Raw genomic sequence first — 15918 nt, forward strand, 5'->3', positions numbered from 1 at the left:
CAAAATAAACAAGCAGGTAGGCTGGTTGGCGATCCGCTCCGCTCAAAAAAACAAACAAAAAAACAGGCAACATATTCTGCTGTTACATTTATTATTTCCAACCGCTTTTTTATTTTCTAGAATAAAGGAAGCATTTACAGTTCATTTAAAGTTGCGTTGGGATTACGTTAATACAGTGTAACAATGTCGGCGCCAGTGATACCTTACCAGTGCGCAAAAGAGCCAAAATAAAAAGCATGACCATTTGAACACTGCTATTACAAAAATGTGGGGCGAAAGTATTCCAAAAATCAGTTTTTGTCTGTTGCCATGGCAGTGGTGGGCCAGGATTTTTTCCAATCAGTGACGGTATGACCTAACTATCAAGTATGAACAAAAACAGCCAAGCCCCCCCCAAAAAAAAAATCACAGGAGTTAAAAGCCGTTGCTGGTGAAAAGTTTCCCCAAATTTGGGGTTAATTTTCTCGGTAATGAAAATAGACATGTAGGGTGTGTTACATTTGGCGCGAAGGTATTCACAAAATCAAGGAAACGGTTGGTTAGAATTGGTTTTCAGGTTTTATAATCTAAATAGAGTGAAGGTGTGACTTGCCTGCCAAGTTTGAACCAAATCGGCCCAGCCAAAAAAATTTTGAAAGACATCAAAAGCCATTCCTGGTGAATAGTTACCCCAACTTTGGGGTCAAATTTATCGGTAATAAAAAAAAGATATCAAAAATTCAAATAGTAACTTTGTGCCCACACACAAGCTGAGTAGAAAAAGCTATGTCAGAGGTGTTTTATCTTAAATTTGTAAGAGGAGATACATTTCGCGCAAAGCTGTCCAAAATCAGTTTTGTTGGCTGTTGCTATGTCAACAGTGGGCCACAATTTCCTTTCTGATTTTTCCTAATAACAAGGGTGAAGGTGTGGCCTACCTGCCAAGTTTGAGCGAAATCGGCCAAGCAAACAAAATCACAGAAGAATTAATACATAAAAACACTGGAAATCACAGACACACACACAAAAGTGATTTGAAGGGCAATCCTAGCAGAGTGGATCGCCAACAGAAAATAATAATATTAATACGTCATATATAAGTACACAGTTTAGTTAATAATATATTTACAACTTGTAAACGTCTAATATACCAAGTGTCTTAAACAAGGGAGTAAGTGAGCTTATACGTTATGAGATGAAACGTACAACAATTTTCTGGATGCGCAAGATTGGTCCAAGGAAGAACGATTATGTGTTTTCACTCAGTAAGAAATTTGGGAAGGAATTATACAGAAGGAGAAGAATTGATCTTGGAACATATTGCCGAGTCTGTAAGCTAATGCCTACTTTCCTGGAGATGAATTGTTCTCTGTGGTGATAAGCATGTAGTGTGTTTTTGAAAGAAGATAATTGGAAGATAATTGGAAAGGTAATTTCTGAACCACTGTAACGGGAGACCTTTTACACCATAATGTTCAAGTTTGTGGAGTAAGATTTTGTAATTAATCGTATCAAATGCTTCTTTCGATTCAATACAAATTCCGAAAGTTATGTAACTACTGTCAATGTTGGTAACCTCAGCTGGGGCGAGTTTAGTTTTGTGTTTTTTGCGAAAGCTAAATTGGGTGTTTGAAAGCATGTGATTTTTCAAGGAATTTGATAAATTGTTTATTCACAATCGATTCAAATATTATGCTAAGAATTGATAGACATGAAATAGGAAGATAATTGTTACTGGCTACTGCTTGAGTTCTTTTTTGTAAATGGGTCTACTCTTAACAATTTCTAAGTCATAAGGAAAAGCACCTTGGCTTAATGAACAATTGATAATGGTCGGACAATAATGTAAGCTGAGTGAATTAGCGTTTTAGGGTGTATTTTGTCACATCTTGCTGATTTATTTGGATTAAGGGATTTCATTTGATTGACAATTTCGGACTCACTCACTGAGTGGAAAAATAAGTTACTTTGACTACCATAAGATATTGTGCTCGTATACTCGTGCCAAGTTATTAAATTCCTCGCCTATATCAGAACTGTTCGTTAGGGGTTTGTCGTTGGATGAGTGTAATTCATGACTGATTTTTTTTTGGTATTCCCACGGAGCGAAAATTTTACTCTAGTAATCAGACTTTTTAGCTGACTTTGACAGTTTAGTCAAGACTTTTATTATTGTTCGGGGTTTCAAAACATTACTTTTGCGCTGAGTCATTTTAGTAGTCCTTTATTTAGCCAGGGTTTGAGAAGGATGTTTAGGATGATTCATCGAAACACTACTGAGTTTATTATGAAATTCTGCATACGCTGAATTCGGATCAGAGCAGAAATTTGTCACTAAATGGTCAACTTTTGTGCTGAATGTTTGAAAACCCCGAGTAGTTGTAGATTATCTGGGTGAAATTATAAGAAATTATAAGTAACAGGTGCGGTATTATGAGTAGTGTCAATGTTGACTTCACCAATGAGGATACACTTTTCACCACTAGATTACAACTGGGATAGGCATGCTTCTAAACTGTCAAGGTATTTATGATAAGAGATGTTGTCAATAGCAGTTGACAATGGTTTCCAAACCGATCGATATTTAAATCGCATAATATTAATGCGATTGAGTGACAAAGAGTTGTGAATATATAGATATAGATATAGATATATGTATATATACATCAGTCTTCGTGAACTTTCTTTATTATGAGTGATCAAATTATTTGTTAAGGTAAAAAGAACAGGGTTTGAATTTGAATTTAACCATGTTTCAATATGGGCTAAAAAAAGAAAATTGTGATATTATATATTGAGAAATATCATCGTAATGTATTATAAGAAATGGAATATTGAGATATTAATAATAATTTGTCTTCATGATATACTGAGCTTAATTTATATCTAAGAATGCTTACTTCTACAGCAAATTGACACATCTGCATCCACAATCGACCCCACAGCTTCACAATCGTAATCTTCGTCACATGTTTCAACAACCGGAAATGATGGGACATCGAAAGGTAATTCACAATATACTGTTACACCATCTCCGTCTATCTGATGTGATGATGAACTGCATGAAAATCCTGTAAGTAGATAGTAACAGAAATGCTATTCTCTCAGTTCAACAAAGAGTAAACTACCACAATGTAAAAGTTTTACATATTTATTTTATTTTTCATGATTAACATTACGAATAACTCAAATTATGCATTGAATGAATTATTTTTAACGAAATGTCATTCACCTGTTACCGAATACACGTCAGCGGCATTGGCAGTGCCAAATCCCTCCAAGCAATCAACTGACGAGCTGGGTGGTGTTGGTTCTGATGATGCATGACATTGTCCGCCACCGAGAAGGGCAAAATGTGATGCTCTTACATGATCTGCAGCCCTTGCACATTTCTGTAACAATATAACGGCGTAAAGCATGACATAAATATTTGTGGCGGATGTAATAATTCATTAAAACAACTTAATTTTTTCTGTAGCATACTTATGGTGAAAAATGGTTGATCGTCAGACCTGATTCTGTAGCATGCATGTGTTTGTGATAAATATATATAGATGTCGCATCGAATATACAATACAAGATATAGATAATATATAATTACACTGTGCTCACCCTGGCCTTATCGTCTCTAATGTCATAACTTTCATCTAAGTGTGGATTACCCGTATCTTCTAAAGTGATTAAAACTGGATCGCCGGCACTGTCAGACCAGCAGCCGAGATATCCATAGTCTATAAGAATTATATTTACAATACATAATAATTATGTGAAATTTAAATTCATCAATATATCAGTTAATTTAAGTTATAGAAGTCTCGACAGTGATATGAATCAATGCTATCTAAGTACTATTATTTATAGCACATCTGTCCGCCTCCGCACTAGTTTTCCATAACAAGTAATGATGATTTCTTTATATCTTCAAACTATTGGTTCAAGCTTTCAGCAAATGAACGTCGATGCCGATGTGAATTACTTTAGCCGTTCATGTGCATTCCATGTACACTTTCCATGTATGCCAACATTATTTGGGATAAACGTTTGAGTTTTGCACAGATCCGAAGAAACTCATTAAAATAACGAATTCCGATATTAGATTAAACACTTCAACCGTAATTTACGGCGGGAGACCGTACTTTAAAAAAAATAACTTGTTAATATCTTTTTTTTACATTCATATGGACAACATGGCGTCGATTTTTTTTTATTTAATTCGTTTCCGTTGACATGGTTCCGTCGACATTGTGTGCGTGATGTGATGTGCAACGCATAAGGTGAGATATGTTGCACCACTTACCGATGACAAGAGGACATTCGATGGTCATACAGTCACGGGTTTCTTCAGTAGGACCTTCACATGGTGCAGTAAGACATATTCTGTTTCTAGTTTGAGTACCTGAACCACATGTTACGGGGCATCCAGACCAATCGGACCAAGAACTCCACACTGTAAAGAAGGCACATATGGCAATGCAATAACAAAATGTTGTATAACGAAACACAAAGTTGCAAAGACCACATTCACAACCCATATTATGCATACTTACAAGAACACGTGTAGTCCTCCAAACAATATTTCGAACAAAAAGATCATTGAATTGTCAACATTGACAGTTAGAATGTCAATACACTATATAGATGGTTCTAGTATAAGTTGTGTCTCAAAAGATATATATTTTTCGTACTATTTTTACAGCAAATCGACACACTTCCTTGGTCAATTTCTCCAACGTTTTCGCAACTGTAATCGGTATCACATGTTTCAACAACCGGAATTTCTGGAATATCGACAGGCAGTACGCAATATACAGTCAACCCAGCCGAGTTCTGTTGGGGAAGTGATGACTCGCATGCAAATCCTACAAAAGACAAGTACTTTCAAATTATTTTCTTCGAGCTGTGTTATAAAAATAATATTCTAATATCTACAATTACGTTAATTTGAATGTATTAACAATTTACTAATTGTATAATTTAACTGAATGCGCCAAATAAAAGAATGTAATTGTAACTATTACGTACTATTTGGATTTTATAGGTTAAATATGACTTTTCAGTACAAGTTAAAAAAAAATATCTGTTTTTTTCATAACATATAATTCACTGAAAATATTGTATGCAAAAGACTGAAATAACAAGATTATACAAACATATAATTTACGTGTTTAACAAACTAAAACAAAACGAGATAAAAAGTATAATTGACAATATATGTTTATTCAGACAGGTATGTTCTAGCCTTAACGACTTTCGCTTTTTACTCTGTCATCTAGATTTTTATGTTTAGTTCCTTTCAGAATAAAAAAAAACTGTTAATGTCCCCATGGGAATAATCTGATAATCATAAACATAAATAACATTTACAGTCCAGATCGCAACTCTGAATATCAGCTTTCAGATGGGTCTGTCAAATCTTATTGATGTATTTATTTTTTAGCTCCGCTTGTCAACTTTGTCGAGCTGAGCTTATCATTTAAGTGATTGATTATCGTCCGTGTCAACTTTTGCGACTTTTTCTTGAAAACTACAATTGTTTTGATATTTGATATTTTGTGTATATGTACCTTGGGCAAACCTCTCTAAGATTTGTTATGATATCTTCAAATCAAGTTTTGATGAATATTTTTGTCATTTTTGGTGAAAAGTGATATTTTTTCTTCGTGTTAAAAAACGCAAATCTGATTTCTTTGATTTTATACATATACATCACATACTACATTTAGACCTCTTGAATATTTTTGTAATTTTTCGGTAAAAAATTATATTTTCGATTTTTGTTAAAAAAACACAAATCTGATTGTTTGATATTATACATACAGGTACCTCAGGTAGACATCTTTAATATTTGTTTATTTCCTGATGATATCTTCAATTCTCTAATTTTGATGAATGTTTTTGTCATTTTTGGTAAAAAGTGATATTTTTGACTTTGTGTTAAAAACCACAAATCTGATTGCTTTGATTTATACATATATGTACTACATGTAGACCTCTCTCAAATTTGTTTATTTCAAGATGATATCTTCTATTTTCAAATTTTGATGAATATTTTTGTCATTTTGGTAAAAAATTATATTTTCAATTTCTTGTTAAAAAACGCAAATCCGATTGCCTTGATATTATACATGCAGGTATCTTAGGTAGACATCTTTCATATTTATTAATGTCATGATGATATCTTCAATTCTCTAATTTTGATGAATATTTTTGTTATTTTAGATAATTTGTGATATTTTCGACCTCTTGGGAAAAAAAGCAAATCCGATTGCTTTCATATTTATTAATGTCATGATGATATCTTCAATTTTCTAATTTTGATGAATATTTTTGTTATTTTAGATAATTTGTGATATTTTCGACCTCTTGGGAAAAAAGCAAATCCCATTGCTTTGATGTTATACATGTAGGTACCTGAGATAGATTTTTTTCAGATTTGATCATTTTCTAATGATATCTTCAGTTCCTTAATTGAAATGTGCTTTGCTAACAACGGAGCTATCTCAGCCGAGCAGCTGCTTGTTTTATTTTAAGTTATTTTATTATTAACTTACCTGAGAGCGAATACATGTCCACGGCAATGTAGGTACCAATTCCTTCAACACAATCATCTGACGAAATTGCATTTGTGGGTGCCAAAGATGAATAGCACTGTCCGCCATCATAAAGTGCGAAAAATGATGCTCCAACATGTTCAGCTGCCCTGGCACATGTCTACAGGTAATAATTTACATTTAATATACTGAATATATAAAGAATATACATTCCATATTGTAGTCGTTAATCGGAGCAATATCGTTTGTCATCAATTACAGAATTACTTCATAACTGCAAGAGTTAGTGTTTATTCATTACAATAAATGTTTGCTTAGAGTCAATTTAATCTAAGACCTTTATTTTGCTCCAAACAAGGTTGTTGTGTAAAGCTTTGTAAGTCCATATGATAACACTCACCCTGCCTTTGTCATCTCTGGATACATACTCTTCCATCAGGTGTGGATTATCAGTTCCTTCCAATGCGGTGAGAATTAGGTCAGGGCTATTCTTTACCCAACAACCCAAATATTGATAGTCTGTATAAATTGGATCGAAATATTACCTTTAATTGTTATATTTAATATATACAAATGACCTGTTGTCGTATTCTCAACATATTTTCAATGAAGTAGACGATTTCGAAATATGACGTGTAACAAACTATTATTCATCAACCCACAACAAACTAAATGCAAAATGCAAAACTCATGAATGCCTAGAGTTTACTATATGTTCTGTTTCTGTTCTGTTACATTATGTCTCGTATCATAAATGTTTAATTAATGTATAATTATGTATCATTAATAACGAGAGTTAACAGGAAATTCATATTTTTCGTAACATACGTACTTTAAAATAACAAACTCTTGCGCAATATGCACAACTTACCAATAAGAAGCGGGCATTCGATAGTCATACAGTCGCGACTTTCCGTGAGGGCATTTACATCACAAGATTCCACCAGGCACTCTCTGGTCCTTATCTCAATATTACCGCCACATGTTACTGTACAAGACGACCAATCAGACCAAGGACCAAACTCTAAAAAAATATAAGCATTTATTCATTGCAACAAAATGATATATTTCGGATACAACCTCTACAGAGTCGAATTAAATTACATGAACAATAATGTTAGTTGTGATTGGATATATAGGTGGTTAGTGGAACGTGGCGCATCTCAAATAAAAATATATTTCATAATACTCACGTTTGCAACAAATCGACACAGGTCCTTCAACAATTGTTCCCACTTCCTCGCATAAATAATCCTCATCACACGTTGCAACAACTGGAAATGGAGCGTCAGTGACAGGTAGTTCACAGTATACAGAAATGTCATTCTCGTCTGTCTGTGCCGGTGATGAAGTACACGAGAATCCTATGTGTAGAGTTTAGAATAAATATGATATTACCACGCGATCGCCTTGCGATTTATCTGACATGATCAAACATAATTTGTTTTCGTAGAGCAAATTCCCCTCACCTGAGACTGAATATACATCGACAGCACTCTCCTTTCCAAATCCCTCCACACATATATCAGAAGAGCCAGAAGGCGTTGGTTCGGCTGATGTATAGCACTGTCCGTCATCAAGTAGAGCAAAATATAATGCATTTACATGATGTGCGGCTCTTGCGCATTTCTGTAAGTACGACGACGAAAAAAAAAGATTTTGAAAACACAACGGTGTCTGGTTGATAAATTATATGATATGATATACATACATTCTATATGGTAAAACTGATGAAAACTTAACATGTGCATAGTTTTTAACAGATAAAATCAAAACTCAACATACAATTGCTGTTTATCGAATGCTGACAGTACAGTTAAAAAACAGAAATCTTCGAAAGGTATAGCATGTATATAGTAAAATGACATAATTCACTCACCCTCGCTTTTTCCTCCCTGATCTCATAATTTGTTTGTAGGTGAGGATTATCTGTACTTTCTAATGTTGTCAATTGTAGCTCAGCGCTGTCGTCCGACCAACATCCGAGATACACATAACCTGAATAGATTTCATAATATTTAAAGAATTATTTGATCTTATACTGATTCAGTATAGTGGATTGCACTTTCTTTGTAAAGATGAAAAACGGCTGATGAGTGTGTGTTATGCTAATTACATCCATATACACATTACCTACGTATGCCATGACCCTTACGAATATGTTGGTTAAGTATGCGTTGCCTCACAATATATATTTGAGGTTCTGTTTTAGTGTGTTTGACAGCGTGTGAAAGAAGTCGTCCCACAAACGTACAACATACATCTTTTGTATTCGCTCGTAGACATATAGTTATAATCCGAAATCAGGTATTAGTTAGAAATACCAACTTAACATAAAACACACAAACAATCTATAACACATTAATTACCGAAAATAAGTGGACATTCAATTGTCATACAATCTCGAACTTCCTCAACGGTATCCCCACACGGTTCACTTAAACATGGTCTTGTCCTTGTCTGACTACCACCTCCACAGGTTGCAGTACAAGAAGACCACGTAGTCCATGGACCCCATTCTGAGAATAATACAAGGTAAACAAATCAGCACTGCAAACAGACTTAATACTTAAAACGTATATATGTTTGAATATTTGTCACGCAAAGAAGTTCGCTGATTCTGTTCTAAACTTTTTAGATTTAGACATGTCATTGGGAGAAAAAGATGTATAATAATAAGGTTATTACGAGGATACCGCAAAGTATGCACTCAGGCAGTACGCCATTGCATAGACCCTCCGCTGCTCGTTGGTCGATAATCCCGCTGTACTGCATTTTGGCAGCATTTTTGGTATCCTCGTAATAACCTCATATTATTGTGAATATCGTAAAGTTCTGATTACATACGACAACTTGCTGAGCTATATTGTGTTGAAGTATTTCTGTCACGTTCAGTGGACCTAATAATTGTTATGCAATTGCAAGTGCAAGACCAGGTGTATAACACCGTGTTCTACTAAGCCTAATTCAATTCTAAGAATGCGTACTGTAACAGCAAATTGACACATCTGCATCCTCAATCGACCCCACAACTTCACAACTGTAACCATAGTCACACGTTACTACCACCGGAAATGGTGGATCATCGACTGGTAGTTCACAATACACTGTTATACCATCTTCATCTACCTGCGGCGATGACGAGCTGCACGACAGTCCTGTTAGTGGAAAATTACAGAAATATAATGTTTACAAAATTAAAAATTGTCGAGTTTCATTAAACATTTCGACTAATTTGCAATAGCTGACAGTCTGAAATAGCTGATATGCGTTTGATCTACTGATATTTTAAGGGCATTTTCTTTTACTCACCCGATACCGAATAAACATCAGCGTCATTGGTAGTGCCAAATCCCTCTCCACAGTAATCCGATAAGCTAGGAGATGTTGGTTCTGGAGATGTAAAACATTGTCCACCATCGAATAAAGCAAAATGCGATGATGCGACATGATCCGCAGCCCTCGCGCATTTCTGAAAAAAAAACGATTAAAATATCATTTTGAATATATATATATATATATATCGGGAGCCATTCTCAAGAATATGCACAATTTTGCCACTCTATGTTTTACTAGTGTTCTTGCTGTGTACTTTCGTATTCATTCTGCGTGTAACGCCTATGAATTATACGAAAAACGTGGACCATATGAATACGGCTATTCAATTGGTTTCCCTCTAAATAATCAGTGTATAATATGTATCAGAGGGCATTGCTTTGCCGTATAATGGCTGGATATAATGTAAGCGTTGACTGCATGGCGGTCACTATGTGTAGATGTGTTGTTGTTTCCAGGTAATAGTTTTTGCTGTGAAAGTGCCAGCTTTGTATACACAATTTCGTAGTCGTGCTTGTATGCATGCATACATGCAAATACTTAAAACTATAATTTTCAGTCTTGTCTAGTTTATCATTTGTAGGACCAGTATCGTTCAAATCAGACCTATATATTCTATGTTTTGTGTCAGAATTGAAACATGTTAATTTAGTGATGGCAAGTTATCGAGGACGGGAAGTTTAGCTGTTATAGCACCATTCGTTTACGTGGGTCACCTATCAAAGCGGAGATGTTGACTTACATATTTTATACAGGCTAATTATTGTAAATTCTTTACATTAAAGCTAGTGATATATACATATATATATATATATCTTTTTAATGCTTTTAAAAATCCCTTTCATTAGTAAATAGCGCCCTCACTCAACAATAATTAGAATGAGTGGTTGGTCAAAAGTTTGATGAGTCAGCTACATGTATTGGCCAAGGTTGTTGTACATACATGCCAATGATGTCATGTTTGCAATGACTGTAATGTGCTATCTTGTTGTTTACAGGATGCATCCTGATATTTGTTTCCATCGTGGTTGTTCAATTATGGCTACAATTTTTTCTGGCAGGCAGAAGACGTGTTAATTGGCTGTTGGGACATTGTTTAGACACCCTGCAACTTGAAATGGTATAGTGCAAATCAAAATTTTATATGACGGTGTCGTCTAAAACATGGCATCAAAATGATTTCTGTTTATTTATTACTGTTGTAGAACCTGAGAATTAGTCTTTGAATATACCTGGAATTAATGGTATTCTGAACAAGCTTTCTTAATTATTGCTGTCAATATTCCAATATGATGTGGGAACAAACTGTTACACCAAATCTAGTCGTTGTATTGTTATGTTTTTTTTTTAATTTGGTTATTTCTTAAAAAAATGGTACTTCAAAGACTGCAAACGAAAAAAAAAACACTCGCAAGGCTAGTTCATCAACATGTCTCCTCCTTCTTGAGTGTGAAAGTACATGGTTTAGTGACTAACTTTTATTTTTTTTTAAATATTGGAATTTCTTTTTTTGGGGGAAAGTTCTTCTAGAAAAAAAATAGCATCTCAATCCATCACTCTATAATATTTGTTGGCGTCTGAAAATAATTGAATCATAATAAACTCACCCTAGCTTTATCAATCCTGATTGCATAATTTTCATCCAAGTGTGGATTCCCTGTATCTTCCAATGTGGTTAAAATTGGGTCACCCCCACTAAATGACCAGCAGCCGAGATGTTCATAACCTGTGAAATAGCATGATTAAGGTAATCATCTACGAAAACGGTAATCTGGATTAAATTATGCGATGTTGTGTTCTTGGTCTTCGGCTGTGTTGGTAAATTTGACATATTATGTGGCCAGTGTTACATTCGTTGAATCACACATATAATATCACTACCGCATGAAGTTGCTTGTATACAATACCTAACGCTGAATTCCTTACACTGACGCGGAATATGAATACAATGAAATGATGTACCATACATTACCCATCATACTGTAATTCATATTCATCATTAAAAGTATTAAATAACTGCAACTAACAAACAAGCGCTCAATCGATCCAAGTTTTCACTTATTTTTTTGTTTTACATTTTCAAAAAAAAGTTGTTTCGAATCACTGTTTAAAGAAAGTTTTCAGGCAAACGGCAGCTTAGACCACTTTTGATGTCCTTCAGATTTTCTACCTCCTCTACTGTCGTTTTTTTTCCGGAATGGTCAGAAATTGTCTGTACTGATAAATCCTAGCTAGATGTGCCTCACCTTTGATTAATCACGTGGTTAAATGGCCATGTTTGGCTAAAGTAAAACTCCTGGGGTTATACATCACCGATTTATGTCTCGCATATATGAGTTTACATATAAAATTACATACAATTAAATTTTTCTTAGGGGAAGGTGCAGACATATTTTTAACAATAGCGCTGTGATGCGTATTTATATTTTTTTGAAATAAATAACCATTAAAAAATGAGACACCAAATGCCAAATCACACAAATTTATACAATACATTTTACAAACAAAGTTTACGTTACTTGGGTTTAGTTTGGACGTTTGTTATTGCTACTATCATGCGTTTGCCTGATATTTGGTATATCCTAAAATATTACTGAGAATTAAATATACATTAAGAAACTAGATACAGTTCACAAATCATTGACACCAAATGACGTACCTATAATAAGTGGACATTCTATTGTCATGCAATCGCGGCTCTCGGATGTGATATCAATACATGGCTCAATTAAACAGAGTCTTGTTCTAGTTTGACTACCACCTCCACACGTTGTGTCACAGGAGGACCACGAAGTCCATGATGTCCATTCTATGAAAATTAATTTACACATATTGATAATACTTAATATTTAAAAACAATCAATACAATATTGAAACATTTTTACAATTCTAGACCATACGTCATTAAACTACTTCTGCCATATTATCGGCAAACATAGTAATTATTATGGAATTGGAATTAGCCGTGCTGACATTTAACATCACGATAGACAGAGATCAATTTCTTTTATTAAGAATGCGTACTTCTACAGCAAATTGATACATCTGCATCCGACATCGACCCCACAACTTCACATTCGAAGTCAACATCACACGTTACAACAACCGTAAATGGTGGGACATCGACAGATAGTTCGCAATACACTGGCATATCCTCCCCGTCTATTTGTGGTGAGGATGAACTGCATGAAAATCCTAGAAGAAGCATATCACGGAAATGTAATGTTGAAAATTCACTAACTTATATAAATGACAAATAATGTTCAGTTCCAGTATTTATATATAACAGTGTTAACATAAAATATATTTAAGCAATTTCAACTGTTCAAAAGCAATTGAAGAAGATCCGTAGGAAATGCGTGGCATAACGACATTAAACTCACCAGACACACTATACACGTCAGCGGCACTGGTAGTGCCAAATCCCTCTACGCAGTCATCTGATGAGCTTGGTAGGATCGGTTCTGAAGATGTATAACATTGTCCACCATCGTGTAGAGCAAAATACAATGCTGATACGTGATCTGCGGCTCTTGCGCATTTCTGCATAAAGAAATGTCGACATAAATATATATGGCGGTTTTGTCGCTATTATATTTGTTTTAAACACCGAGTACATAGGTAACCACAGTTCAATCCTGCTGGCGCAAACAAAAACTCAAAATACAACGGGGAAATATACAGTAGTACGATGTTTAAATAATAAATACTCTCTCATCTACTAACCCTTGCGTGTTCAGTCCTTGTCGCCACGCTGCTATCTAAATAAGGATTATCTGTGCCTTCCAAAGTAGTTAGAATTGGATCGTCACTACCAACTAACCAACATCCCATATACAAATAGTCTAGTGATATACAAAGAAGCTAGATATGTTCTAACAGTTTTTTTTATATAATATTTGCTCAATTCGGTATGATTGTTTTATGAACATGTGAACGGTTATTCTATCCAATTTTGCAAATGTCAGTACAAAGATACTTACCAATGACAACCGGGCATAGAATTGTCATACAATCTCGCGAGTCTGTGGTTGGTCCATTACACACTCCCTCTGAACATGTTCGTGATCTAGACTGAATAGCACCTCCACATGTAATAGGACAATCTGACCATTCACTCCACTCTGCCCAAACTGTCAAGGAAAATAACAATATATTAACAATTTTGTTTTTTTCGAATTGTTGAATATTGAGAGAAATCTTCAGAATTTAACATACCATTATTTTTTAACTACAGTGATTAAATTATGTTGTCAGCCAGATTGCATTGTTTATTTATTGTTTTTTGTTATTTTATATATGCGTACATTGTCTTTGTGCGGAATAAATGGTTATATAATGTATTTGAACTTAACAATTGCATTCATGTATGGAATGGTCTATCGTTATAATTAAAATTAGTCCAGAAAAAACAAAAATTTACAAATGACAAGGAGGTAAACGTACGTTTTGAAAGTTTTATATTTTGAAAAAGGATTGCCTTGGGTCCGCAAGTTATAACATGTAAACTATATACAATATATCACACTGAATGCAAATAATTCAACAAAAAGCCTTAAAATCTATCTAAGATTAGAAATTGATATTATATGTGATCTTAGAACAACAGAGTAATAGATTACTAACCAAAACATGTGTATATACCATCCACCTCAATGGTATCAGTCTGACTGACTCCATTCCTTTGTCCAACGGATCCACTATAATCTCCTTTGACGATAATAGTTTGGATAGACCTGTCTATCGCAAAGGCGTATAATCCATAATGCATAACCGATCCATAGTCATACAACGTTCCTTGTAAATTCATATTACTATTTTTTTCAAAATTACCTTCTCTCCCTGTGGCATAAAACAAAAGCCATCAATAAAATACAAATAACAATTATCTTATTTTACTTTATGTTTATAATTTTTCATTTGTTACTTCTTCATTTTAATAGAAGAAATCGTACCAAATAATGAAACTTGAAACTGCATACACGAATCAATTAGACGTATTAGACGAAAGTCGGTAAATGTCGTGAAATAACGCGTTATCCATTACAATGTCCTATATTCTTTGAATACAGTGATGTTAATACGTTACAGTGATTTTAAAATATTCTACCAGATTGGATGTTGTCCCAGTTGATTTCGACATAATCATCACGGTCGTAACGTGATTGTTCATGGTAAAAGCCAACTGCATGGAGGAATTCGTGTTGAATAGTCCCCTGAGATAAGCAACCCGATGTAAGTGATAGTTTCTGCGGTGACTGATAATAGTCCACGTTACCAATGTAGGACCAGCATCTTGTGAAATTATATTTAAAAAAAAAAACATTATTCAAACGCCACATCGGTAGTAGGGAGTTCAGTGAGTTCCGCGTTCTACACTGTAAAATCCCCATTGTTGTTTCAAAATTGGTCACAAGATTTCAAGATTGTGCTCATGCAGGTTGTAAATGATATTCAAATTAGCTACTTAATATGCATGGAAATATCCTAAAACTAATCATGTCTGCACATTACCTCAAAAAATATATGTACTAAAGTTGGGCAATCCGCTCAAATGCTTTTGAGATTTTGCTTACACAGGCTGAAGTGGCTAATTAATACTTAGGTATACGCTAAGAAATGACACACAAACAGACACAACAAACGCATTGCCCCTTTCACGCACGGGAATTGAGTCCGAGACGATGATAACAACACGCTCTAAAAACGCAAAGGCCCATGGGAAGACGCTCGTTTGTAAACAATGATACGCTATGGCCATCTGACGTATGCGCATGTGACGATTCACCCGCTTTAAGTAATTAATTATTTGGTAGAAATAACCAGTGACCACATAGCTAGATTTTAAATTGTGTGAAGTCCGTATTTAGAGCCAGTACCAGATTTTTTACTTACCCGCCATCTTTTATAATCGTAATATAATGGGAACTATTATCTTCGATGAAAGTTAAACAAGTTTCATCTTCTAAATTCTGTATTGCCGCTCTAATTGTATCCCTATGGTGGGCATAGTCATCTATGTATTAAAATAAAAACGTAAGCATAATATTTA

Source organism: Saccoglossus kowalevskii, chromosome 11 (assembly GCF_978046115.1).
Source record: "Saccoglossus kowalevskii chromosome 11, keSacKowa6.1, whole genome shotgun sequence".
Lineage (NCBI taxonomy): Eukaryota > Metazoa > Hemichordata > Enteropneusta > Harrimaniidae > Saccoglossus > Saccoglossus kowalevskii.